A 25823-nucleotide genomic window follows, 5' to 3' on the forward strand; every position below is an offset into this window, starting at 1 on the left:
AGACAAGAGGTAGGTAGATCTCTGTTAGTTTAAGGCCTGCCTGGTCTACCTAGTGAGTTCCAGGACAACCAGAGCTACATAGTAAGACTCTTTCTTGAGAGAGAGTAGAGGTGGAGGGAGAGAGGGAGAAGGAATTTGCTCTTTTCTCCAAAAGATGACTCTTGTAGATTCAGATAGACCTCTGTCTCATTTGCCATCTCATAATTCAAGCCAGTGTTCATCCTATTTGTTCAATGTTGTTCTCAGCTAGGTAGGGTTTTTCTCCCTCTCTCTCTTGGTACAGCTGATCTCAGAGCCACCTTATCTCCTGCTTGTTCCTGCGACTTCCTTCCATTTTTCTGAGGCTCTTGTACTGGCGTCTTCTCTCTCCCACCCAGCCAACACCGCTTCCACCCAGTCCCCTCAGCAGACAGAGAGTCCTTAGGCTTGCTCCCCAGGCCCCACCCACCACAGCCTGATCATCTGATGCAGGTGATGGCAACATGTCTTTTTCTCTTCCTCAGTGCAGCCCCAGTTCCTAGGCAGGGCATCCCTGAGTGCTCACACGTAAAAATGTGCCTGGTGGATTCTGAAGGAAAGAAACAAAAACATTTTTAGACAAATACAGAACCATCTCCCATCGCAAAGGAAAGAGAATATGCAGCTATATGATCGTTGGTTTTGGTTTAGTTCCTTTAGCAGAAGGAACAAAATGGACGTGGTATGATGATGTGTGTCCATAGCCCCGGCTCTCCAGAAGTTTGAAGCCCCACTAGGGAGCATGGCAAGACCTTGTCATAAGTTAAATAAATAAACAAGAAAAAAAGAGACCAGACAATGATCCCACTGGGAAAACACCTCGAATACAATAAGCTGAAAAATGTGTTTGGAGGGTTTTGTAGAGAAGAAAGTAGATGGAAGAAATTGCCACTTGTCTGTCCTGGCAAGGCTGTGTGCTGTGTGCAGACTGCACTTGGGCATGAAGGCTGGCTCTTTCGTATGGCCTGTGACAACAGCTGGTCTGTGCTTCCAGAAACAACCCTGCAGGTCATATACTCTGAAATTCAGATCCAGTAATTAAGCTTCTTGGATCATTCTCTGGGTGCACAGGCTTGAAGTCCTTTGCAGGACAGGGTGGGGGTTACCATCATAAGAAAAATATATGCATATGTATGTACACATATGTACACACATCATTACAAAGACAATTACCATCATAAGTATATATGTGTGTGTATAAATCATTATATTTGGAGAGTGGGGGTTACCATCATAAGTGTATACATGTGTATATTCATATATCTATATATATACATATATATCATTATGTTTATAGGGTGGAGTGGGGATTGTCATCTCAGGTAAATACATGCATACAAATATAATGTAATATTATATGTATATAATATATGTATCATTATATTTGTAGGGTGGGGTGGGGTTACTGTCATAAGTAAATATATATACATATGTGTGTGATTATATTTAGAAGAACATAGCTTGAGGCAGGAGAGTGACATGATGAAGCGTCTTCTTGTTTAGTGGAAGCTTTTGTGTCTGCTTCTTTTCCTGACTGTGAAGTCAGGACCCCTATACTTTCTTTCCCAATACAGACTAAACAGAGTTTCTTTTATTTATTTATTTTTTTACCATGGCCCCCAAGTAGCTCATAATGTCCTCTAGAAGGCAATAAATACTTACCCACCTGAACTGCTAGTTTTTCTCACAAACATCTGGCAAGTTTTGGGGGCCTCATAACTATTGGATTTCCATATAAAATGCATTTTCTGTTTAAATCTTTCATTTATGATACTTTTGAGAAAATTCAAACCAATGGAATAAATTCTGAAGCTGAGATTTTGGCAGAAGAATAAGTGGGTTATTTTATTTGCAGTTTTCACAGCATGGCTTTTTTAATGCAGAAGACACAGGCAAAACAATTAAAAAGATTGTCTATGGACTCAGAGGGAAGAAAAAGAAAAGCCTTTAGTTAAGTAGGTACAAAAGAAACATTTCCTCAAACATACGATTTATCCTTCTCCCAGAACAGGAGGATACATGACCACGCTCTGTAACGAGAAGACTGTGTGAGGTGGTTGCTGGGAAACTTATCTTTAGTTTCAGTTCTTAGAAGCCGCTGATATTTCAGTGATAAGGTACAAGCACTGAGGAAAATGTCCTCCACTCACATTCCTGTGGGATCTAAAACAATACACTTGGAGCTGAATATCCAATTTGCTATGCATCACATGAAAGGGACACTGCTCTAGCTCCATTTCTGCTGCGGTGATAAACTGACACACAGCAGTACAAGGAGGAAGAGTCTGCCTGGGTTACACTTTCAGATTAGAGCCCTTCCTTGTCAGGGAAACAAGGCAGAGGGACTTGAACAGCTGTTCACATCGTACCCACAATCTAAAGCAGAAAGAAGGAATCCGCACGTGCTATTCCTGCTCCGTCCCTTCTCTGCTCGTACACATTCCCTGCCTAGAGAATAGTGCTTCCTGTAGGAGACTGGATTGTCCCACATGAGTGAGCAATCAAGACCATCCTCCACAGACAGGCCATAGGCCAACCCGATCTAGACATCGAAATGTCTTCAGAGATTATTCTACGTTGTGACAAGGTAATAATTAAAACTAGACATCACAGATCCATTTATTGATAGCCTGATTATCTGTGTGACAATATGAAAGTTCTGTGGCTTCTCGGAGCTTTGGGTACGGTGGATGCATAAGTCAACAACCACTCAGCTCTGCACTCAGGGCGAGAGAATAGAGAGGAACTCATGACGTCCTGGAGTGCTGTCTGGCTGTCTGACAGACAGGAAAAGTTCAACAAATGGTGATTTTTTTTCTCTTTCTATCTTGAGAACCTTTTTTCCTGTCTTATAGAGCAAAACTACTAAGAAACTGAGGTAGACATTCACATCTATCTTAAAATAGATAGATATCTAAAAATATTTTAAAATTTATCAGGGGAAGCTTTGAAACTAGCTCTTTGTCTTGGTTACTTTTTTATTGTTGTCATAAAACACCATGACCAAGGCAACTTATAAAAGAAAGCAGAAGCTGGGCTCCAGTTTCCAGGGTTAGAGTCTACGATGGCCGCATGAATAAACAGCAGAGGGCTCACATTTTGACTGGCAAGCAAGAGACAGAATGCAAGACATGGCGTTTCATAAGTCTTTAGAAACCTCCCATGGCACACCTTTTCCAATGAGACCATACCTCCTCATCCTTCCCAACAGTTCCACCAACTGGGGACCATGAGGTCACTCCCTCTCACACCACCACACTCGTCATATCAGTTGCATATGTGCAAAATGGAAATCATACAACTTGCCTTACCTACTTTGTAACGTGCTTGTGACATATTTGGAAAATGTAGAGTACTGAGAAAAAGCGCGGCAAGATGGGAAATTCTGACTGACATTTAAGGGGCCGGGGTTCTAGTCATATGACCTACTTCAAGCTCCTAAGTGTCGCTGCTCGTCATTCCTCTTACATTCAATGCAGTCAGTGATAATTACATTACTTTCCAGCTGTACTTACATAGTATTGGTTAGAATAGGGATGTGGTACACCCTTCTTTACCATTATCTCTCCTAATCCTCATACTTGGGAACTATTAGTTTTGGTTCCTCCATCACCACATAGGGAAAATCCTCTGCCTCCATTGAAAGCTAGCAGGGAAGTCAAGTGGTTCACTGACTTGCTATAAGTAGAAGGCGATCTGTGTTTCCAGAATCCACGCAAGGAATAGGCAGCAACAGAGTGCTGTGAGGAAGGAAAGAGCGCAGTGAACCTTTGCAGTCGCAAATGGAGCTTCAAAAGCACCGTAGAGGAGGACAAGGTTGAGCCTCCCACCTTTCCCCATTTTCAGGTCTCTTCCCCATGTCTCTGCTGTCTCTGCTGTGACGAGATGAGCAAGGTGCTCAGGGTGAGTAAAAGAAGGCTCCAGCAAGGTAGAACATCACCCCATCCATTTCAATGTCTGTGGCTGGACCCTTTGAACAAAAGAAACATTTTTTAAAGTGTACCAGCATATGTAAATGTTTCACATGACATGAAGGATTCAGAACTGAAATTCCCCCTGCAACAGAGGAGCCTGTGACTTTCTGTACCGTTTGACAAGACTGTGGGAAGTTGTAGAGTCATGACTGGACAGGGGTGGTGGGGGCGTGGCATAATTCAGCAGGTGTACACAGAGAGCCCTGAGTAAGACCTGTTTGTTCAGAGTCTTCAGAGGAAAGGATTTCTTTAAGGAGTCTTTAAAGTATTCTCCTTTAAGACTCCCTTTTGGGGTTCAATTAAAGACACCACAGGCAGCTAAAGGGGAGGCTAGAAATCTGAGGGTAAAGATCTGAGAGGTAAGAAATCTACTCACAACAGAAATCTTCTGTCTATGTTTCTTTATTCTTCTTTCTTCAATCCATCATTTTTCATTCTTCCCCTGTTACTTGTTCTCCTTGTTCTACATTGTTCTTAGCTCTACATTGTTCCTCTTATCCCCAGTTCTACCCATTACCAATGTTCCCAGTCACGTATATCCTTAAAACTAGCAATTCCCCATGCCTAGCAGGTTCCAGGGTCAAAATTCTTTTGTCCCATAGAAAATCAGATAAGGGTTTTCATACACACACAGAGATACATGGGAGTGACTAGTACACGTCCGGTGAACTCTTTAATGGAGAAAGCTAAGAAAGGAATTGAATCATCAAGGTTTATTTTCAGTAAAATTATGAATAGGACATGGATTGTATTTTAAATCAGTGTGCCACTTCTTTTCTCCCATCAAGCATAGAATCAGGTAACCAAACAACAATTTACATTAGAACCTCACCTAAGCACAGAGACACTGGCGAGGCTGAGGCAGGAGAATAACTGAAAATTTGAAGCCAACCTGGAACACACAGGGCGTTCTAGATCAGCTTGACCTACAGTGTAAGACCTTGTCTCACACAATTAAAATACAATAAAATAGGCAGAAAAACAGAAGACCAAAGTATGCACACGAGCACATCCATCCCTCACTTCTGAGCATCCCTGGGCTCCCCAGCTCCTTACAGTTCAAGAGACACATGGGTAGCAGAAACTGATAGGATTATTGTAATTAAAATACAACTGATGAGACTTCTTCTTAACCATGACAGACTAAATAAGTACATTTCTCTTCACTTGTCCTCAAATTCTATTAAAATGATGGTCATGCATAAATTGTGAGAATTGGAAGTAGAAGGCCTGTGACAAATGATCAGAAAAAGCTAAAACCTAAACTAAGAGGAAAGGTGGCTGTGTCACCCACTCCAGAAAAATTTAAGAAATGTAGTCATAAGCCAGGCTTAATGGTGCATGCCTAAAGCCCCAGCACTCAGAACCGCTTGTGGGAGGCAAAGACCTTTCTGTGACCCTACGAAGAGGAAGAGCCTCCCTGAAGCCTGGACTCCACCTGTCTGTCCTCAGCTTGAGACTGAGGGAAATCACAAGTCCCTCCACAGTCCTGCTACTGAGTGCCATGGTGACCCAAGAACCACTGATAATTTCCTAACAGGCTTTCCATAGCTAGATTAAGAAGACAGCCCCAGAACACAGCATGAGGGAGGCAGACAGGAAGTCAGGCCCAGAACCTAGACAGGAAGTCAGCCCCAGAATCTTTCTCAGATAATCGACTAACTGGGACCAAGTATTCAAATATATGAGCCTATTGGACCATTTGCATTCAAACGACCACAGAATTGAAGCTAACCTACACTTCCCAAGTTCTAAGATTAGAGGTAGGTGCCACCACACTCAAGTATTTTGTGTTTCTTGCAACTAAAGGTCTATACATTTCAGACACCAGTTCAAGCATGGAAATCCTTAAGGAAGCCCTCATATCAAACACATACCTATAAAACAGCACTATCCACCATCATGTTTGGGTCCCATGGAATCTCTAACACGCCACAGAAGTCAACAAAGCTGAATTATGACTACTACTGTGCTAGCAACAGGACCCTGGGTAGAGCCTGCTGAAGAGAGCAAAGAGCATGTCTGCAAGGGTCTATGTGCAAATCTCTTATCATCTCCAGGGACCTCCACCCCAGCCTCCCAGCACTGACACATGACAGCTCAAGTGGATGTCTGTGAGAAGAATGATGACCCAGGTTTCAGTGTGCAGAGTTTTGGGGGATTCATCGCACTGGAACGACTGTATCGGGAGACTCTCACAGTCCCAGTCATCTTACTGTATGCAGAGCTTTTCTGTATTAGGTCCCCATCTTGAGTCATCTCGTTAGCATAAACTATCAGGTCACGTATAGAGTGAGTGGGCCACCCTCAATAGCAAACACACTCCTTTTAAGGCCAGAACAGAGACAATGACCAGATCTCTTTAAAAGTGAATTTCACTCCAATGAGTCTAGAGCATAATTAAAAGATAAGTGTCATTAGAAGCAGGTATGACACGCAATTACACAGGACAAGCTAGGATTTTGATGAATATAAATATGTATTCAGATGAAGTGGAGGGTCTCACTGCTTGAATAGAGACTGGGCAAGGAAAGGCAGCCTGCCTAAGCACATTATAAACTGAACTTTTTAAAACATATTAAAGCTAGCCCATCAGTATTGATCCAGCAGTTAGTGAGAAGGAAGAGTGTAGCAAAAGAAGTAAGTACTGTCACCTTGAAATCAATGATTGAAAGTGTTATAGCACTGGAAAAAAAACTCTTCTAAAATATCCAAGGGCCTCCTTTATTCCTCTTTTATTTTGAATATTTCATATTCAAAGAATAGGAAGTTTGAAACAATCTAATTGTGCACCCTGTGTTGGGGCTGGAAAAAAGTACCAAAATGTGCTCTGTGGATTTTGAAAAGTGTAGTTTCATAGGTGGCCCTCTGTCCAGGCAGGAGAGGACACCCTGGGGGTGGGGGCAGCCAACATAGCCTGTGTCACACAGCCCTTCCCTGTCTGATGACTCCTCAGAGGGGCAGTGGAAGTTCTTAGCAAGACAGATACTCAACTTACACATAGAACGTTTTCGCAAGGAAGTGAAGCAGCTCTGAGAAATGCTCCTCTAGAGATTTCAAAGAGCATATTTGTGTGTGTGTGTGTGTGTGTGTGTGTGTGTGTGTGTGTGTGTGTGTGTGTGGAGAGAGAGAGAGAGAGAGAGAGAGAGAGCATGTGTGCACATGTGTCTACATGCATGCATATGTGTATGGGTGTGTGTGTGTTTGTGTGTATTTGGGAAGAAAAAATATGGTGTCTCACCCTGCTTCCTTTCTTTGAGCTTTCTGAAATATCAACTCAACTAGATTAATGTGATCTGCCTAGAACTCTAAGAGAATGAGGAAGGAATTTCATAGAAAAAAAAAAAAACATGGACCCAAGCACTCAGGGAGCTTACAATCCATCTCACTGTTATTTCTTTGGATCACTTTAAGAACTAACCACGCCCACCCCAACCACTTCGGACCTCCCTCGCCGCCATCTTCTCTCTCTCTCTCTCTCTCTCTCTGTCTCTCGTGTGTGTGTGTGTGTGTGTGTGTGTGTGTGTGTGTGTGTGTGTGCGCGTGCGCGCGCGCACGCGCGTGTGTGTGCATATGTGTGTGTGTTTGTTTCGTGTCGTGTATACATGTGTCTTTGTTCTCTCTATGTTTGTCTATGTCTCCCTTTCTTTAAGTAATAAATGTCTAGCTTTATGTATAGCCTTATAGCCATTTACTCTGCCGTCCACCGCATCCAGCCGCCTGACTCTGCCGCTCGCCTGGGGACCCTGACTCCCCCGGCCGCATGGCGCTGCCACCCTGGAGATCTTGCAGGGACCCACAGTCACTAGCAGCTGCTCCGCGAGCTGCCCGGGACATCCCATCATGGTATTATTTTTAAAAAGAACAATATTGGTGCTGGGACTCGAGAGTTTCACCCGCCAAGGGCCAGGGTTCCAGCTTTACCTTTCATCCGGGACTCTGACCACCAACTTCCAGGATTGAATCGGACCGAGGGCCTTCCTCAACACCACCAACTGCCTGGACTCCTTCCTACAAACAACACCGGCTTCTAATTGTAAGTTTCCTCACTCCAGCCAGCTTATCTGAGCCTTTTTAACCCGGGATTGACCAGTCCTCCCAGTGTTTCTGGGTTTGGGGAGGGGTATTTCTCTGCCCCGTTGCTGGCGCCGCCATTACGGCTTGTATCCTGTTAAGCCCGTGCATTCCCTCATCTGGAGGCCTGGGGTTTCTAGTCTCCTTCTTCCTCTTTATTTCAGTCTTTTCTTCCTTCCTACCTTTCTCGCGTACGTAATTGGCTGATCCGGTTCGGCCTTTAGCATCCCACATGGGCACTCGGACGCCTGGGCACATGGTTTGGATGTTCGCTTGCATCTCACCTAAACGGGGAGCCGTTCCCCATAGGCTCGAGATGCCAGGGTTTTTGCGGGATTTTCACGGTCTTGACCTGGGAAAGCAAGTCGTACCAGCCTAAATATGCCTTAAATTGTCTGTTTATGCAGGTTTTTCACAATTCAACAACCAGGCGGTCCCCGGCTTTTAAAATTCCGGTGGTTTTTCCATTCAAGCCACAACCTGTGGCCGCCGCCATGTTCACTGGGATCAGGTGACTTTATCACTAGATTCACTGAGAGCCAGATCACTCAACCAAGCTTTCTCATTCTTATGTATGTCCTGCCTTTTCTCTCCCCCTCCTCGGTGTTTGTTCTCGTTAACTCTGATTACAAGTGTTTTGCATAGTGACGTGCTTTTTGATAGGGCCCATCAAGTGCATGCAGTTTGCCTAATTCCTGTTCAATCTTTCTATGTAAAATAATTGTTCATTTCATCTCGTTTCAGACTACAAAATCATAATTCTCATATTTTAAACTGGTATGTACTTTTAAGCTGTTTTCTACCATTGTCAGTTCTGCCACTAATCTTAATGTTACAAACAGTTTTTTTCTTTCTGTCTGTCTTTTTACAAATATGGATCTTACCTGTTAAGAGTCAATACAGTCAAACTCAAACCCAATCTTCCAGACAGATTCAATACTGCAGCTATACCTAATAATCAGCCCTCAACTGCTCAGAGATCTGGGGAATGCGATATTTAAATGTTTAATTATTTAAAAACCTTTTCATAACAAAAAGAGACAGGTTGGCTCCTAGCAAGCACTCTGTTTCCTCCAAGAAGACAGAAGACAGAAGGTCATGTCACTGACCAACGTCCATCTGCAGTTTGCTTCGACTGCCAAGCGCTGACCATTGGGCAAAAAACTGCCTTTCACCTAAACTGGAGACCTCCAAACGTGGACAAAATCACTGGAATCGACAGTCTAGCTGCCCAGGGTCAAGGTAGGTCTGTCTTCCTAAAGATTTCTTAGTCCACAGGGTCTTCAAAAGCCTGGTAGGCTCTACATTAAACAACAAAGGTCAAATGCAACCTTCAGCGACCAGGGAGGACCAAAAAGTAGCTCTAGATGCCAACCAAGTAAGTTCTCTGTCATTTTTTAATCAGAAACTCAAATAAAATCTTATCCTTCTCAAAGATCTCTGACAGTTTGATAGCTGAGAGATTTTGCCAGGTTGTCTCACCAAATAAAAATACTTTTCATTGTAATTTCTGTTTTTTACAAACCCAAGGAGTTTTTAATACAATGTATATGTCTAAAACTTCTGTTTTTCTTATGAGTTCCAGGGAGCCGAATTAAAGAACCCATCATAAACATTTTAGGACCCTCAATTCCCTGGTCCTAAAAAAATTTTTTTCTCAATTTAACTTTGTCCTCTGTTCTGCCAACACCCTAACCAGGTCCAAGGGACACCAGACATTTCCATGCCACAAACACCTGTCCTGTCGGGAGCAGAGACCAACTATGCCAGGATGTGACCAGCACCCAGCTTCTCTCGGATCTCCCTCACCCCCAACCCCCAAAGACAACACCCACAAATCAGCCCAAAGCAGCCTTGAGAATTTGCCGCCCCAATTCCTTCAACCTGTAATGTCTAACCTTCTACTTTTTATTATAAAAAGGATCCGGGAATCTTATTCCTTTGGATCACTTTAAGAACTAACCACGCCCACCCCAGCCACTTCAGACCTCCCTCGTCGCCCTCTCTCTCTCTCTCTCTCTCTCTCTCTCTCTCTCTCTCTCTCTCTCGTGCGTATGTGTGTGTGTTTGTTTCGTGTTGTGTGTACGTGTGTCTTTGTTCTCTCTATGTTTGTCTATGTCTCCCTTTCTTTAAGTAATAAATGTCTAGCTTTATGTATAGCCTTATATCCATTTACTCTGCCGTCCACCGCATCCAGCCGCCTGACTCTGCCGCTCGCCTGGGGACCCTGACTCCCCCGGCCGCATGGCGCTGCCACCCTGGAGATCTTGCGGGGACCCACAGCCACTAGCAGCTGCTCCACAAGCTGCCCGGGACATCCCATCATCTTATTATTTTTAAAAAAGAACAATACTCACAATATTCTTTTTAAAGTTGATAACGTAGTATTTGCAAAATTCAAGGTGAATAAAAAGTGAGATTCCCCTTAATCTGGAGAAAAGATGTAAGATTTATGCTGGGTTAATATGTACATGTTACATATATTAAGTGCCTACCTCTGCACACCGCAGCCAGATTAAGTGTCCACCTCCTTATATCTCACAAAGAGAATTGAAGCTCAGTGTTTGATGCCTTGGAGACAGTGCAAACTGAGTCCAAACCACAGCAATGGTGAAGCATGGCCCATGCATCTGAGAACATTGACAAAGCAAGTATGAAGCATGGCAGGTGTCCCTGCATAGATGGCCACAGCTTTTAAAACAGTTCAGATAAACAAAGAGAGTCTGTTACTAGCTGTCTGATTTCTAATGTAAACTGCAAGTGTTTTCATGATAGGGAAACACAGAGCAAATATTGGAGCAGGTGTCTGAATAGAATTGTGACCTCTATTCTAAGATGAAAAAAATATTATTTCTTAGAGAAATGATAATACTTAATTATGTGATGGCTTGAAAGGTGCTTTTCTTACCTTCTGTTTTCTTCTGTGATTCATAACACTGACAGGGTGAAATCAAACTCATAAGCAGGCATTCACAGAGAAGCAACATCAGAGGAAAAATAGCCTGCAGAGAGAATTCAGTTCTGACAAATAATCTTCAAATTCCAGCCACATCAGGTATAGGCTGATAATTCAAACTAATATTATTTTAATGTCGCAAATCTGAGAAGATGGGAGAATCCACTGGATGGGCAGGGTTGGCATTCACAGCAAAATATGCCATGATGATTACAAGCTAACCAGATGTATTTAAACAGAAATACTCCCCGTGTTCCAGTGCAGGGTGGAGAACATGTGCATTGGTAACTTAAGTAGAAAGAACTAGGAATCACAAATGTAATGCACTTTATCCACACAGAACACAATCAATTTCGACTGTGTTTAAAGAGGTCAGTGTCTACAGGCAGGGCAGGAAGAGTCTGGTTTATTCTGCCCAGGCAGCATCGTGTGGTGTCACCGCACACTCTAGATAAGGATGTGGAAATCCAAAGAGGATACAAGGACAGTTTATAGGGCTTAGCCTGAAAACCATCAACCCAGGGACATAGTGGTTCACTTGAGCTTCTGAAAGTCTCTCCCAGCAAAGGAATTAGATTGTACTTTATAACTCCCAAACTTTTCAAATTCTAAGACATGGGATGTGACAAAGAACCTTTGTGCCATTTTCAAGTACAACAGGCAACCTATGGCATGTGGTTTGAATACCGAGAAACTTCCAGGACTCTGAGCAGCTTGTAAGAGGATATTTGAAATCCAATATAATGTTCTAGAAAATTTGAGTCCTATATTAACAGAATGTGTATACAAATGAGTAGGAATCTGGAGGTATAAATTCCAGCTCAATATAAGAAAAATATTCCAAAAGGAGGTGTTAATCATAAAACAAATTCTCTACTTATCTATATTTAATAGCCATTTTTGCAATATTTGTTCTGGATCTGATGTGTAACAACTACTTTTCTACCATCAAGTCCCTCGGAGCATGAAGTAGAAGACAAGCAAGACAGCAGCATGGCACCCAGGGCTGGAGGGAAAATGTTCAACAAAAGTAATAGAAGTTTAAACTCAGAGTACAGAGAGGAGATGATGCCAAGAGTGATGCTTGCAGGAGGAACAGTGAGATTCCCCTGAATCAAACAAAGAGTAGTGAAGGCATTGATGTATGCAGGGAGGGTGTTGTAGGGACATAAGACAGATAAAAAGTAGTAATAATGGTAATGGATGGATTTAACAACCATCAGGAGGTTGGAATAAACAAGATTTGTGTTGGAGTAGTGTATGGGCATGGGGATCAGAGATGTTAGTAAAGAATGCAAAGATATGAATAAAATGATAAAAACAGAAATGTAGGATAGTACCAGAAGGGAGTTCCAGTGAATACTGAAATCGCCCAAGTTTAAATTTCCATACACTTTTAAAGTCCAATGCAAAAAGGGGAAGAAGGCAACAAAAGACTTCTTTAACATGATACAAAGGACAACTTGAACAGTTAATTGTTTCAACATTTTGAAACATCATTAGCATTCTGTTGTTTAGGCAGTGAACCCACCCTAGATCAAGTATCCTGAAGGCAGCCAATCCCCAGGTTAAACTTCCTAATATAAAAGAAGGAACAGAAGTATACTTGCATATCCTGACCATTTGTCAGGGTGGAGTGGATTTACCTGTCTGGGCCATCTTAATGTCAAAAGGACCAAGTAACCACATCCTGAGTCAGAATGTGTAGCCCTGGTTGTTGTCAACAGTTTTGAGCAACCTCAAACTCTCTGACCTTCAGACAAGGTGGCAATAGGCTCACATTTTTGAGCCTTCACAGATTTACATTTATAAACAGTTAAGAATGATGTTGGTGATAATTGGATTTACTTGACTGATGGTAAATCTATTCATTCAGAGAAAACACAGTTTTGTTAAAGTTGAATTTGGTTCTAGATAGGAATTTGAAGAACATAAAGAATAAATGTTAGGAATATTTCCTAACAAGAGCTCTCTGCCGATGCAAAATTTCCAGTCAAGCCAAATCAAAACAAGCCGAATTAAGAAATATCCAGGTTTAATTGGAGTTCTGTGCTCTCAGGTGGCCCTGAGGGGGAATCGGGAAGGAGCGGGAATGCGACTACTGGGAGGAAGAAAGGGAGACCACATAAATACCCTGGGGAGTGGTCCTGACCCCATCCCCAGGGAGGGGTCAGTATCTGGTCTGCTGGGATTTGTAGTCCAGACCAGGCCTGGGGGCTGGGATAGATGCGAGGGGCTAGGGCCTAGGCTCCCAACTTGACAATAACCACATGGAGAGGTCAAGAAGGCAGCTGGGTATGTGGGGTCACAGTTCAAATCAGGAAAGTAACAAGAAGATAAAGATGTGTTTTTTCATAGAAAGTAAATCAAGAGGGCACATTATGGAACACTACAAGGTCTAGGAAGTCAAAGATCCAAAACCAGGGCTTCTGAAAAGAAAGGAGAGAGGCAGGGGAGGGAGGGAGGGAGGGAAGGAAGAAGAAACTGTAAAAGGGGGGGGGGCTCAGAACAGTGAAGGAAATATGTTTACAAATTTAGAAATCCAAAGTTCCAATTTAATGACAAAAAAAATCAAAACTTCATTCACATCATGGCATGACTTTGAGTCTTAACAATGCTTAAAATAGGAAAAGATTCTTTAAAAAGACAAATATCAAAGAATTGGAAAACATAGCAAGAAACTTTTCAACAGCATCATTGAGCACTATAAGACAGGCAGATAAGACTAGTCTCCTCTGAGAAAACTGGGCCCAATTTGCAATTTCATACCCAGCCAAACTATGACTCCAGAGTAAAGATAGGCTTCCTGGTAAGATGGGGGACTAGATGCTGCCTCTGTGCAACAAAGTGATGTGTCAAAATAAGAAAAAAAATAGATTCTATTACAAAGCAAGAAGGCAAGAAAGCAATTCAGAGGTTCAAGAATTGGATGGTGGAAAAGCTGGAAATTGCAAAAAACAGAAGCACAAATCATCAAGAAGAGGAAAGGCAAGCCCAGTAAAACTCTACTAGGGGGCCTGAAGGCAAAAGCTTCACCTGAAAGGAAGCCCTGGTGAACAGAAGTTGGTGCCACCCACAGGACAAGCCCATAGCCTCACACATATCAGAACTGGCTGCAGGCTCACTGAGGTACAATGTGCCACTCCCTATAATGGGACTATTACATTCAAACTACCACAGAGGACATGGGATATACATGCTAGAAAAGCAGAGGGAACAGGGTAGTTAATACTTAGGAAGAGGACCAACAGGGGGAGGGGAGGGAGATGGGAGGGGCAAAGGAGAGAATAAGAACAACACAGAATGATATATGTATGAAACTGTCACAATGAGACCATTTCCTTTTATGATAACAGAAAAAGACGTAAAACATAAAGAAAAAGCCAGTTTTCCATATGCAAAAAAACTTTTTAAAAATACACTTCCTGTATTTGCTTTCTTGGAAAACTTGTGGCAGATAAAACTCCTGTAAAAACAAAGGAGTTACGGAAAAAGAAAATGGAAAACGTGGGAGGCATTTAACAAGAGACTGGAGCGAACAGGGTAAAAAGGAAATCTCCAGGCAATAACCGGCAGCCATTTTATAGAGCCTCCATTCCAGATTAAAACAGGAGCGCATAAGGGTATGAGATGGAGGGTTCCTGATGAAAATAAAAATGATCGATCTTATGACAGGCTCGTAGTAAGGAAGAATGGCTTGGGAGGCGTTTTATAGAGTTATAAGGGAAGTATGAAAACTTAGCAAGAGATTGGAAAACAGCTAAGTAAAATGGGTAACAAGGCGAAAGGAAGTTCTAAAAAGCCAAAAGGAACACAAGGGAGAAAAAACATCCATAATGTAGCTCAGCGCTCAGCACCGAGCAGGATCAGCGCAGTTCCAACTATGAAGAGAATGAAAATGCGTGTTACCAAATGCATGGCAGACACGAGGGAAGACATACGAGTGAGTGATGGAATGTCATATCAGAAATCTCTTTCGGTGGAGCACACTGCTCCCAGTGATTTAAAACAGCTGCGGTCTCACCTGCACAGGGCTTTGCAATTGGGCTGCACCCGGATGGGCACTCCTTCAGTCATGTCACCTGAGGGACTCGGGGAGGACAAACTACACAGGATGGCTTCACATTCATTGTGAGGACTGGTGCGGGCTGGTGGCTGGCAAGCCTAAAGGTCCCAGTGAGAACACAGTGCCTCTGTGTTTCACGTGAGCTGCCACACTTCTGTGAATAAGACTGACCTTGTCTCTGTGAGCACCTCAGGACAGAGCCCCACAACGGCAAGGGCAAAGGTGAAGGTTGTCTCCAGATAGTTTTAGAAGCAACGTAGCCAGATATCCTATCATTCAAAGCAAGTCATAGGACTCTCCCAAGGTCAAAGGGAAGAGAAATAATTCCTGTTTCTTGATCGGGGTCATACAAGCATGAACAGGAGTTCATACTTCATAGTGAGAAAACAGTATATAAGATAATGCAAAAACTCAGTAAATAATCATTTAGAATTGTAGAAAGTAGTACAAATAGCTAAGGCGTCTGAAGTGTGGACTCTGAAGACAGGGTGGAGTAGAGAGAGGTAGGGGAAAGGCTGCTGCTGGCATCAGTCACGCAGAGCCGACCAACATTTAAAACTTCATATGTGACTATTGTAAAAAAGCAAAAGCGAACAAAAGGTTAGCTGAATTGGCCATTCCAAGTCTGGCCTATATTCCAAACAACTGAAAGCAGGGTCTCGAACAGACAGATACACTAATGTTCATTTATTACAGTATTATTAGTCAAAGAGGCAAAGGCAGAAATCTAAATGCCTATCAATGAGCAAACAGAGTGAGACATGGACGGGCAGTGGGGTAGCACATGATCTTTGGAAGGAAGTGAATTCTGGCAGATGCTATGGTGCAGATAAGCCTTGAAGACATGCTGAGATAAGCCAGGCAAGAAAGACCACTAATGCATGAGTAAGTACATTTCCTCCCAGAGCATCTAGGGTAATCAAGTTCATGTGGATGAGGAGTAGAGTGGGGGTGGCCAGGTGCTGGGCTGGGGGCAAAGGTGAGTTATTATTTAATAAATCCAATAAATGTGAATTTGGGGTTTGAATTTTCTTAAATCTGATAATAGATGCTGGTCATAGTTACCAACAACACAAAGACATACACAATGCCCTTGAACTGTGTGCTCAAAATGGTGAAGTGGTGTTTGTGTATATTTATTACAACAGAAAAGAAATATAGATGCTGCCCGGCCTCCTTTTCTCCAAATAAGCTTGTCCATGAAAGGATGCTCTGGTATGACTCTGTCTTTGTTAGGGCATCTAATGCTGCCGTGAAGCACCATGACCAAAAAGCAAGTTGAGGAGGAAAGGGTTTATTTGACTTACATTTCCACATCGCTGTTTATTATTGAAAGAGGTCAAACAGGGCAGGACTGATGTGGAGGCCATGGGGGAGTGCTGCTTCCTGACTTTCTCTCCATGAATTGCTCAGCCTAGAACCCAGGACCACCAGTCCAGAGCTGACACTACCACCATGGGCTGTACCCTCCCACATCAACCACTAATTAACAGAATGCCCTTCAAGCTTGCCTACAGCCTGATTTATGGAGTTATTTTCTTAATTAAGGTTCCCTCCTCTCAGATGACTTTAGCTTATGTCAAGTTGACATGAAACTAACCAGCGCAGTCTTACAGTAAGGGATAATTCTAAGGACTGTTGGCTTGCTCTCCTTTTGTTTCTTCTCTCTTTTAATGAGGAGAAAACTTGAACACACTCATATGCTGAGTGCAAATAACTTGGAGTTTCTCAAGGCTGAGAGGAAGAGTATGGGGGTGAGTGTCTGGCGAAGATCTCTGAGGAAGTGAATAAGGCTTTTTCTCACTAGATGTGATAAAGACATCCGGGTGAGCCCCTTACATTATGGAATTGCCACAGATGACAGCCATGTCTCCCTCCATTCTTGAAAGATCCTTGTAAAGTCATACATGCCTTAAAAAGCTACCAGTGAAATCCATCAACTGACAGGAGCATTTCCCAAGCTCTTTCCATTTATCAATCTCTCTGACTGGTGAACTAGTCGGAGAGGAAGAGAATATTTTTATACAGAATATCAGACTCCAAATCCCTGCAGATTGTCTGGAGTCCTTCTCTAAGGAGCGAGCTATAAATATTCTTCTGGTTGAAAGGGCAAAGTCTCTTGGCATACAAAAGAACAAGTATTGGATGATGTGGCTCCTGGTATTCAGGGTCATCTGAGTCTACTGGGAATGAGGGACAGGAGACTCCATCTGGGCACTGAGAATGTAGAACAAGCAATGAAGAAAGAATACCCCAGAGCAACCACAAGAGAGAAGATACTCCCCAAACAAAACATAGCTCAGAGATCTTGTTCTGTCGTTTTTAGTCTTTAACTAAACTGTTCGCGCCTCCTGTCCAAGGAGGATAGTACATAGTCTCAGGTAGGGTAGCCTCCTTAATAGTACAGGAGGGCACAGTGACACTTCCATCCCATGAAGGATGTCATGCAGTCTCTAAGAACGGTGGAATCTCCAAGAGGGAGAAAAAGCCCCCATAACAAAGAGATGTAATCTGAGACAGACTTGACACCCTGCTGCCAAGATTGAAATACTGGGATAATCTGAAGTGAGCTCATTAAAATTTGATGTACTATACAAAACTGTTTTGTTACTAATCTGGAGGAGAGAACAAAAAAAAGAAGATATTGTTATCCACATAACCACCTGAGACAGGAAAACAGCTCGGAGGTAGCTCCCTTCCTTAACCTAAACTTTTGGTTCTTTTGAAATAGCATCTCACCACACTTGATATGGGAAGGTTGGCAAAATTCCTTCAAACCATGACCATTCTCCAAAGACATGAACTTCATCAATTTGTAAGTAAAGAACAGGAATAAAACACTTCAGCTATTCCAATTTTCCAGCACTTTACACTGACAGCTATGTTCATCCACTCCTACCAGCACACGCAATGATAGATGGTCTAAATTAGAAGCAACAGCCACTAAGTTCCTTGAGCTTTCTCTGTGGACACCAACCCAAACCTCAAAAGACATTCTGTCCCCAAGGTTTCCTAGCCTTGAAATTCTAGGGGCAGTCTTAGCCTCTGACCCATCCAAGGTCTGATCCTAGATCATCTTGGCAGGACTCGGTTTTGGAATCTGTGTGTTTCCATGACAACCATGCACCATTATAAAATCTACCTCTCCAGGCAGCATTTTATAGATTCTTTCTAGGGGAAATGGGGAGCAGGGGAAGCAAGGGGAGAGGCAATGGGGGAAGAACGGCAGGTGAGAAAATTAAAAGAATTAGGAAAGGAGGGAAGTTGGTGTTGGGGGGCGGCGGGGTAAGTCACTTGTCTGGGAACTAACCTAGCCTACAGCCTGCAGATATAAATGTTATTGCACTGCTCAGTGTTTCAAAGGCACTGGAATCTTTCTATTGTGATTTTTCTCTCTCTCCCTCCCACACTATCCTGGCTTTTCTCAATAGGTTTTATCTGCAGGAACGCTCCTCTTAGAATTTCTATTAGCCAACACTCTGAAGTTTTCTCCCTTTCCACTGGAACATTTAATATACAGATGTGAGCAGGGGATCAGCTTCCAGTGGTGAAGCCACTAATCATTACAACACTAAAATTGCAGACCCCTGGAGTACGGAAAATTGATTTTAACATGGCCAAGAGTATATGGGGTACATACAGGACCTCACTATGAAGGGAGTAGAGATAGTCACCCTACCTACATCCAACTTTTACAAAACTCATGAGGTTGCAATAATCTTCAAGATGCTGCAGAAACAGCTCTGTGTGTGTGTGTGTGTGTGTGTGTGTGTGTGTGTGCAAAAGCACACATTTGTCTGAATAATCTCCCCATCACTTCACAGCACTCACTTCTCTCACCTTTAATTTACCGGAAGTGACACCACTTTCCCTCAGAGTTCTTCACTGTTACTTGCAGGCAAGTGTTTCGAACCTGTTTAAAGATTACAGTCAAACACTGCTCAGTCTGCTCCACCTCCTCTGAGGGGAGGTCAGAAGGTAGGGAGGTGAAAGTAGTATCATCATTTTCTTCAGAAAACTCCGTGCTAATGAGGGTGAGGTGAAAGCAGCATGCCCTGCATTTCCTAATGATGAATATTCTCTCCAAAGAAACAGTGACATGTTTTCCCGGTGTTCTTACATTTGGTTTTCACATGTGACAAAAATTTAAGTCCAGATTTTTTTGGTTATTTGATGAGTTACCTCTCTGCTCTTCTCAGTCACAGAAAAGTGCTGAAAGAATTGATGAATGTGCCTCACAGAGCTGCACTCAGTGGAACGAGGATACCAGATCTTGCAGGGCAACTGTGAAAGGCAGTGGGAGACCATGTGGTAAGGAATAGAAGTATGCAGAGCCAGAGAGTGTTAGGAGAGGCTGGAAAATAAATACATGGGAAGTCAAGGAGGAGAGAGATGGTAAAGGCAGAAGAGAGTAGAGGAGGAAGAAGCAGGTTAGGGAAAATGGGATAATTTTAAAGGACAGAGGAGGAAAGTGAGGAGGAAAAGCAGAGGAGAAATGAGAAATGGGAGCTGTCAGGCCGGGGGGGGGGGTCTATAAACTGCAGAGGACAGTCGAAGGAGAATGTGTAGCATTGGCCCAATGGCAGTATAGTTCTGACACATTCATGCAGTGTTCAACCTGAAAACTACAAAAAGAAAGACCAAATCCAGAGTTGTCTAATTAAAGCAGGCTTCATTTTAGAGGTGCACCTCGGATACCACAAATATTAGAAAAACAAGGATTTTATAGTTCAGGGGTCAGACACTTCCAAATGGGAGGATCTGGCAGACAAAATAGGCAAGGTTATGGGAGCAAAATATAAGAATAACAAGTTAGTCATAACGACTTCCTGAAACAAAGACATGGTTGCAAGGTGGTCATAGCAAGGTAGTCATAACCACAGATAGTCATAACAACAGGTAGCCGTAACAACCTTTTGAAGCAAAGGTAGGATTGCAAGATGGTTACTAATTTTTTGAAACAAAGACGATTTTTATTTCCTGGAACAGGCAGGACAGAACCATTTTTAGTTAAGATTGCAGGTGAGCCATTGCCCAATCCTTGAGAAACAGAGGTTTAATCACAAACAAGAAGGAATCTAGCTTGTCTTTACTATAAGATGCATTTACACCTAAAACAGAGGCAGGCTGGTTCTTCACCAGCCTACTCTCACTTGAGATGACAGTCACCAGAGCCTCCTTTTCTGGATTCCTAGATTGTTTGAGTAAGTGTCCTGAGAATGAGCGGCTAATGTGTCAGGGGCAGGACCTTGTTGCAAGGTAATTCAGGATTTCCCATTCACTTCTGGCCTGCAGTTTTATCTGCTTTATCTGTGGAGCCAAATGAATTCCTGTAAAGTCTGGTTAGCAGTTATCTTCCCATTTAAATCTCCTCCCTGATTCTATTTACTAGAGTTTGCACTTCAGTGTGCTGGGTGCTAAATTATGTTTTTACAACCATCTCTAAATGCTGACTTTGGAAAGTGGTTATGCTGCCAAAACGACACTCTCCAGCAAGGAGCCAGTAGAGCCTGGTGGATGGGCAGCACTTCCTTCCCTCTTCCACAGCTGTGTCTGCCCTTCCGCATATTCAGCATGCACTGGGGTTCCTCCTGGGAGGTCTACTTGTCTAACTCTTCAAGGAGTCCAAGAAATGGATAGACAGTCAGAAACATAAATTAGGTTCCAGTCTTAATCTCAGTAGCCAGCGGAGTCCAGGAAGTTCTTCAAGTTCCTCAACTGTGGGTTTTCATAGCTGTGCATTGAGAACAGTATGTCTGCCTCTAGCACACTAGCCCTGGGAAGGGAACATGATTAGGTTGGGTGTGAAAAGGTGGATGAGTCCTGTACACGGAGCCCCTAAGTACAAAGCTAGAGACAGGCACAAAGCCGGAGCCAACTAAGAGATGTCTTAAATTTCCCAGATCCTTCTCCATCCCTACCTGAAAAATGGTAGAAAGTATGTGCAAGGAACTGCAGTTCTTCCTAAGGAGTTTAGTTCTTTGGATTTAAAAGTACTAAGGAAATCTGAGAGCCAGGAATGTAGTTTGGTGCATAAGAAAGCTTGCGACCAAGGTTGAGAACCCAAGTTCAATCCTCAAGACCCACATGTTTGAAAGCAACAACCGACTCCCACAAGCTGCCCTTCAACTACACACACACACACACGCACACACACGCACACACACGCACACACACGCACACACATGCACACACACACACACACACATGCACAATTTTAGGTTAAGCACTGAACATTCCTGAAGGTTGCCTCCTTGTTCCAATCTTCTAACTGGCCTTACAGCTCTAATCTGAGTGTCCTGAACCCCCCTAGCCCTACCCAAGGCCCTATCTCTGTTATGGCTAAAGTTGTCCCAGGGAGACTGCAGGTACTCAGAACTGTGGTGTCACCAGAATCATGTTCTCATGGGACTCAATTCTTAGATTCTTGTCAAATGACATTGCCATCCAATCATTTTGCTACAAAAACAGAGGCCTGTGAAGACAAAGCAGCCAACTTTGGGAAGAGCTCAACATGCTGTCTTTCCTGGGTCTCTCACCCTGTTGTCTCACGCCTTCAGAGATGACAGCATACTCCATCTCTGGTGCCATTTTTAGGAATTCCCCAGAAGTGAATTTTTCAGACAGACAATATACCATTATGCATATGACACAGCATACAACTTGGATGCTAGAGTATTTATGAAGTGTATGGTTCTAGGTTCAAACTGCTGGATAAGATTTCAGACCTCAAATATTGATACCAAATTTTTAGTCGTAAAGCCGGAACGTACTGAGAGCCACAAAAGTACCCATTGCTGTGACACTGAAACTACTTATAGCAATTACTTACAGCAAAATGCAAATATTCCAATGAACGATAACTCTTGAAATATCTTGACTAATCTTTAATGTTTGAATATTATTTGTGCATGTATATATGTCTCTATCTATGTACGTATATGGCACCAAAAGACGGCATCAGATCTTTCTGGAAATAGAGTTATAGGAGGTTGTGAGCTGCTGAACTTGGCTGTTAGGAACCAAATCCAAGTGCTCTGAAATAGAGGCAAGCATTCCCAGCACTGAGGCATCTCTCTACCCTCTTTGAGAAGTATGTGGAACAATGAGTGACCAGAAGACATGGTAGGAAGGGATAAGGTATGGAGAAAGGCACACTGACTTATCCAAAAGATACGAGACTTAGAAAGTTCGCAGGGCTGCCCGGCAGCTTATTTTCTCACTTTCATGACACTCACTCATTCATTTATACTGCAAACAATTAATAAATGCCTACTACATCCGATTAATGCATCTGTTGTTGCAGGGTGGCCATCAGTGTGAAAGGCAGGGTTATGTCCTCCATGGGCACAAACCCTAGCAGGGGTAAACAGACATGCACGGGATCCTGTTTCTTTAACACAAAGTGGGTGCACATGCCTGCTGAGGAGTATACAGAGCTCAGTGACCATCTGGAGGGGAGAAAAGACGAATTTAGATGGCAAGAATTTGGGAAGGCTTCCTGAAATAGATCGCACAGAAGCTGGTTGCATTTTAGACACAGAGAAAAGAGAAAGGAAGTCTGCGGGGTGGAATACGACAGGTGATGAAGGCGCAAAGCCAGGAAACAGAGCATGCGTGAAAGCCAGGAAACAGAGCATGCGCAAGGAAGAAAAGGGCTGGTGGGGGATTCGGTCAGGGTTTGTCTGTATCTTTGGAGCCTGTCCTGGAACTAGCTCTTGTAAACCAGGCTGGCCTCGAACTCACAGAGATCCACCTGCCTCTGCCTCCTGAGAGCTGGGATAAAGGCGTGTGCCACCACTGCCTGGCAGGGTTTCGTTTTTTCTAAAAGAATAAAAAGAGTATGGAGGCTGTGGAGTTCTGGCACACTTCCCTAAAGTCGGGCAGCATGGTATGTTAGATATGTTAAGATTAAAAACAAAATCGAAGCCAGCAGAAACGGCTTATCCTAGTGTTTCTGACCACTCCTTCCCTTTCCCCTTTTTTAGATTTATTTATTTTTAATTTGGGGTATGGATGTTTTTTGCCTGCAGATCTGTCTATGAATCACATGCATATACGCCTGTGGAGGCCAGAAGAGGGTGTCAGATGCCCTGGAACTGGAGTTACAAAAGCTTGTGAACTGGCTTGTTGGTGCCAGGAATTAAACCCTGGTCCTCTGGATATGCAGTCGGTGCTCTTAACTGCAGAGCCATCTCTCCAGCCTCTGTTTTCTGACAGGCTTGAAGTGGATCATAGACCATCACGTGGGATGCGCCCATCTGAAACCCAGGGGCTAGAAGTACATCCTCTGAATCGGAAGGCAATATACTTTCTTTAACCTCTGGTCTATTATACTGTTTCTTACTGTCTCTCCACTCTGTCTCTGCTCCCTGCCAACAAAGTGTAAAACCACCTGGGCTTACTGACCTTAAGATCTGCTTTCTTTTACTTTTGTTTGTTTGTTTTTTGTTTTTGTTTTTTTCAAGACAGATTTTTTTTATATATATATATAGCTTTGGAGTCTTCCTGGAACTCATTCTGTTGACCAGGCTGGCCTTGAACTGACAGAAATCCACCTGTCTCTGCCTCCTGAGTGCTGGAATTAAAGGCCTGTGTCATGGCTGCCCCGCTAGGGTCCTGTCTTCTTAATAAAGTCTCCATGACACACAAAACTTGCATTTTTTTCTGATAATCTATCTTTTGTTATAAGGAACCTTCAGTGAGTAGAGGAAAAGCAAAACCCTCCCCTACTTAAAAAAAAAATAGCAAAATATGAAGCTGAAACTGCAGCATGGGGCGAGTTCCTCCAGAGACCCAAACAGATCTGGCAACAGGGATGATGGCAAATTGAGCTCCTTTGGGGACCTGAGTACAAAATGAAGCTGATAAAAATCCCACCTTTCAGGCTGGTTTGCACGTTCAATGGGATACTGCTGTGCCCGCATTTTGGAACCCCAAAATAGCTCCACAGAGCCAGATTCCGATCCTCCAGCACACCGGCACAGGGGGTGACAAGGGAGTGCAGCCAGGAACTCAGGGAATGACAAGCTCTGAAAGTGGAAATGCCACAGTTAAGAGTGTGCATATCTCTACCACTTAGGGTTGAGTAGAGGGAATAGAGAGTAAGATTTCTGAAACCATTGGTCAGTTTGGGGGCACAAAACCCCTAACAAAGAAACATAAATCACTGACAAAGTATCTGCAAGGGCAGGATGTCTTTGGGGACATTTGGTCTTTGTTAAATTTTACTATCTCACACCTTAATTGGCTAACCGTTTCAGGTTTTGCTCTCAGTACATTCCTGGAGCTGAGGTTAGTCCCAAGTCATAAAGATCCTTAAGAGAAGCCCCATCTTTAAGATGGGGTTCATGAAGTCGTATTTCAGTTAGATATTTCAAAGTCTCATTATACACACACACACACACACACCACACACACACACACACACACACACACACACACGCACACACACAGAGCTGTAGTAGAAGGCCGCTTGTTTGTTCCCCATTTCTCAGCCCCAAAATAACCATACAGAAACTGTATTAATCAAGTCATCAAGTCACTGCTTGGCCTATTAGTTTTAGCTTTTTATTGGCTAGCTCTTACATCTTAATTTAACCCATTTCTATTCATCTGTGTACCGCCAGGTGGCTGTAGCTTACCAGCAAAGTTCCATCTGGTGTTTGTCTCTGACAGGGCTACATGGCTTCTCCCTGACTCTGCCTACTCTCTCTATATATCTTTTCCAGCCTGGCTATATTCTGTTAAGCCATTGGCTGAAAGCAGCTTCTCTATTCATTAACCAATAAAAGCAACACATATACAGAAGGACTTCCCACACCATTTCCTCTTTTCTGTTTAAATAAAAAGGAAGGCTTTAATTTTAACATACCAAAATTACATATAACAAAAGAGTTATCAAGCAAGAATTACAGTTACAATATAACTACTTTATCTTTTATCATCACTAAGGAAAACTGTAATTTAAATGCTCAGCGATTGCGGTGAACAGCATATGAGGAGTGCTAATGAGGGCAGTCACGTGACTGGGGCGGGACTTCGGAAGTGTATAACCAGGGCAGCTGGGAAAGAAGCAGTAAGACTGGAAGGTCTAGAAATGGCAGGTAAAGAGGCACTTGCTTACAAAGGGAATGAAAGAATTTGAATGAATGAGCTTGGCACTGGGTTAAAAATATCTCCTGGAGGGCTAGAGAAATGGGTCAGTGGTTAAGAGCACTGGATATTCTACCAGAGGCCCCAGAGTCAGTTCCCAGCACCCATATGGCATCTCACACCATCTGTAATTCCAGTCCTCTGATGGAACCCTTAGGTACTGCATGCATATGGTACACAGACATCCATGCTGACAAACACTCAGACACATAAAATAAAAAGACATAAAATCTCATAAAAATATATAAATTACTCATGGGCCGTAGGGGTGAGCATATTACTATTATTCTAAATGAACATAGTATCGAACTGCTGTCCAGAGATATGCCTTTACACTCCTAGATTAATACAACGCTCAGTCCTAATCAATCATAAACGGCACATCAGTGGCACAGCCCTTCTCCCGAAAGCCTTAGAAAATGTCACAGAAGAGGGGTGGGAAGATTCTGAGAGTTGTGGGGTGTTGAGGAAGACTATGTTACAGTGTCTTCTGGACGGCAGAGAGGGGTTGCTGTACTCACAAACCACAGTGACAAGATCAAGCCAGTCAGCCTTCCAGCCAGGATGAAGAAGGCTTTAC

General features: G+C 43.1%; 1 long non-coding RNA gene across 2 annotated transcripts in view; it reads right to left on the reverse strand.

The window, feature by feature from the left end:
• Positions 1-383: 383 nt before the first annotated feature.
• LOC146894299 (uncharacterized) overlaps positions 384-25823 on the reverse strand; it is a 30336-nt gene continuing 4896 nt past the window's right edge. Inside the window, exons 3-8 of one of the 2 annotated variants that reach the window (XR_015738133.1) lie at positions 10975-11068; positions 10424-10496; positions 8249-8418; positions 7917-8003; positions 3849-3988; positions 384-568 (exon numbers count right to left, since the gene is read on the reverse strand). This is a non-coding gene — a long non-coding RNA (uncharacterized LOC146894299). The remainder of the gene's footprint in view (positions 569-3848; positions 3989-7916; positions 8004-8248; positions 8419-10423; positions 10497-10974; positions 11069-25823) is intronic. The other variant, XR_015738134.1, reaches the window with a different exon arrangement.

The sequence above is a fragment of the Myodes glareolus genome, chromosome 6, assembly GCF_982192425.1.
Source record: "Myodes glareolus chromosome 6, mMyoGla1.1, whole genome shotgun sequence".
Classification (NCBI taxonomy): domain Eukaryota; kingdom Metazoa; phylum Chordata; class Mammalia; order Rodentia; family Cricetidae; genus Myodes; species Myodes glareolus.